General features: G+C 38.0%; 1 long non-coding RNA gene across 2 annotated transcripts in view; it reads left to right on the forward strand.

The window, feature by feature from the left end:
• The window catches only part of LOC125979461 (uncharacterized), a 34,952-nt gene extending 33,126 nt beyond the window's left edge, over positions 1 to 1,826 (forward strand). For both annotated transcript variants that reach the window (XR_007485320.2, XR_007485318.2), the window contains one exon: positions 771 to 1,826. This is a non-coding gene — a long non-coding RNA (uncharacterized lncRNA). The remainder of the gene's footprint in view (positions 1 to 770) is intronic.
• The last annotated feature ends 1,771 nt before the right edge of the window (positions 1,827 to 3,597 follow it).

Raw genomic sequence — 3,597 nt, forward strand, 5'->3', positions numbered from 1 at the left:
ATCTAATATACATATTTGTGAGGATAAAAATGTAACATAAAATTCATACACAAAAAATATTTTTGGTTTGTAAGAAATTTTAAGTAAAGTCAGGAGTTCTCAACAAAACTTTTTTTTCTCAGTAGTCTTTTACTTTATCTTCCTTTTTTATGATTGTTATTAGCATGTCGCCAATAATTTATAGTAGAGTCTAGACAGTCATTGTGCTGAATTTGCATTAGTGTATGCGTGTAGTTGCCGTAAAGACAGACAAGGGGGATTTGTATGCAGGCATCACTATGTTAATGTGCCCGTTTGGCTGGGGGGCAAAGTGGTGTCTGGGCGTCGGTGGGGGGGCTCATGAGTGTCGTGACGTGTGTTAGAAGATGGAGATGCTTGTAGTCAATTGTTCATCCCTGTTGTCCCATGCTCCCGCAGTGGCGCCATTTAAAATTGCTGAGCAGGAGGAAGCACAACGGGGCTGGAGCAACATGTCTGGAAGTAATCAGTCACCAGGGGAAAGCTTTGTGGAAGTGACTCCATGTTGTCCTTCCTCTGTGTCTGCACTGAGGATTTTGCCCATGCAGGAAGCAACTCAGTCGATATCAAGACAACAACAAACTAGTTCAATCTTATACATGTATCATAAAATATATACATAATGTACATTCTATAGTCTACATGCATGTTTTTATTGTACATATTTATGTATACACTCATTCGTTGATGTTTCTACAGAAGCCCAAAAGTGTTTGAGCTAACTTTCCCCTGTCCTACTTTGGCCTGTGTAGGTCTACGACTCTTTGCATCCACCTTGAAGTAAAGTGGGGGGAAAAAAAACGAGTGGCTGCTTCATCCATCTTGCTGCAGTCACGTGAAAAGAGAGCCGTCGGTAAAATGACCCCGGTGGCGCAGCGGCACAAGGAGGACCATGTCACATTGGAAGCACCTCCATTCAGCCATCTGCCAGCTCAAATCTCAATCCCCCCACCATCTACCCCATAACGAAGCTGCAAGCAGGTGAAAGCGGGCCACTCTGGAGAGAGAGAAGCATTAGCATTGTTCTTGACCACGTAATGTCTTCAGCCGTAGAAATAAATCCATACCGTGGCATGAAATTCTCTGGGGAAGCGGCAACCATTGTGTCCTTTTCACCTCCCTCACCGATGGTTTAATTTCTTTCATTTTCTTGGCTGCAGCCTCAGTTAGTAAAAGAAAGGGCGGCATTGAAATAGCCGTTGTGCAAGTTAACAACCTTTTCAAGACCTCGGTTCAGCAAGCAAAGGATAAAGACTGAATGGAGGAATCAATTGAAAACATTTTCTTTGCAATAAGATGTTCTATGTTCCCATACTAGTCTTACAACAGCATTCTGATCATTATGTTTGTGGCATTACTAGATAGTCATTTAGCAAAAGAAGCCTTACTATACATGGCCATTTAAAAAAATAGGGGGGGGGGGGCAGTGGACTGTCGTGTGTCCGCACCATCAGGACCTCGGACAGAGTGGTCTTTTTTATTTTTGCAAAAGCCTTACTATAGTAAGTATGTACATATATATATATACTATATTTAATTAAAAAGTCATTATATTACTATGGCCATTTCTTATGGAAAAAAATGCCATATAATACATGGTCACTTTTTTTATTAATAAAAAGCCTTACTGTTGTGTCTGATGTTTATATTGTTTATTTAATTGTTTACTTATATTTTGCATGTTTTATAAGTTATGTAGCTACTGCATACCTGTTCTTTAACCTCTTGTGTGCCACTCTTGGATGTGGATACTGCTAGCAACTGAATTTCCCCCAATGATCAATAAAGTTTCTATCTAGCAACCATGATTGTATCCCAGTGCTGCAAATATGTGTTTAATCCTTGCTTTTTTAATGCACAAGGTAGAATAATCCAAACATAAACTGTCGGATAATTCCAAGTGATCTTAAAACAGCACAAACATATTGGAACGCGGCTCCCTAATTAAGTGCACCTGTGGCAAAAGTTGGGCTCCTGCAGGACATGAAAATGAACTCAACTTTTCACGCAGGTGTGTTTAACGAGGGTAACTTTGAAAACATATATATTGGAACGCGGCCCCAGTTCCCCAATTAAGTGCACCTGTGGCAAAAGTTGGGCTCCTGCAGGACGTGAAAATGTAGTCAACTTTTCACGCAGGTGTGTCTAACGAGGGTAACTTTGAAAACATATATATTGGAACGTGGCCCCAGTTCCCCAATTAAGTGCACCTGTGGCAAAAGTTGGGCTCCTGCAGGACGTGAAAATGTAGTCAACTTTTCACGCAGGTGTGTCTAACGAGGGTAACTTTGAAAACATATATATTGGAACGCGGCCCCAGTTCCCCAATTAAGTGCACCTGTGGCAAAAGTTGGGCTCCTGCAGGACGTGAAAATGTACTCAACTTTTCACGCAGGTGTGTTTAACGAGGGTAACTTGGAAAACATATATATTGGAACGCGGCCCCAGTTCCCCAATTAAGTGCACCTGTGGCAAAAGTTGGGCTCCTGCAGGACGTGAAAATGGACTCAACTTTTCACGCAGGTGTGTTTAACGAGGGTAACTTGGAAAACATATTGGAACGCGGCCCCCCGAGAACTGGAGTTGGACACCCCTGTTTTATTGTGTATCTATAATAAGTTGTTTTCACACATTTAGCGTGGCCCAGTTATATTAGAAAATGAAATAAATAATTCAATTCAAAAGCTTGACATGCATATAGACATAATAAAATTGGAGGCTGAAACACTTGCCTTACCTTACTGAAAAACTTTCATTTGGATGAGTTATTAAATTCCTATTTTTACTGACCAAATGCATTTAGAGAGAACAATAGTATTAGCCACTGAAAAGAAAAACTTTCATTTGGATGAGTTATTAAATTCCTATTTTTACTGACCAAATGCATTTAGAGAGAACAATAGTATTAGCCACTGAAATAATAATTATTATGATGTGTGTGTGCATCCACGAGGAGTCCACGTTACATTTCATTTTTGTATTAGCTTCTTTTTTCTTTCTGATATTTTCTTTCTGCAAAAAAAAAAGTCAAAGAAATGAGTTATGAATATATATATATATATAAAAAATGCAGAATATTTTCAAGAGAAAAAAATATATATATTGAATTGATTTTTCTTAAAAATGTTCTGCATTATATATATATATATATATATAATACGGCTGGGATAGGCTCCAGCACGCCCGCGACCCCCGTGGGGACTAAGCGGTTCAGAAAATGGATGGATGGATGGATGGATGGATATATATATATATATATATATATATATATATATATATATATATATACATATATATATATATATATATATATATATATATATATATATATATATATATACACACACACACACACACACACACACACACACACACACACACATATACATTTATCAATCATTACAGGTCATTATCAAGCGTAAGCATATTTCATGTAACTTATTCTTAAACAAAATAGACCAAAATAAAATATTTTTGAACAAAAATTGTAACATTTCAAGACTGTAACGCTCTGTCAGCTACATCAACACTGATATGTCCTCCAAGAAGTTGATTTTCATCAAATTAACATTTCCCATC

This window comes from Syngnathus scovelli, chromosome 13 (genome assembly GCF_024217435.2).
Source record: "Syngnathus scovelli strain Florida chromosome 13, RoL_Ssco_1.2, whole genome shotgun sequence".
Classification (NCBI taxonomy): Eukaryota; Metazoa; Chordata; class Actinopteri; order Syngnathiformes; family Syngnathidae; genus Syngnathus; species Syngnathus scovelli.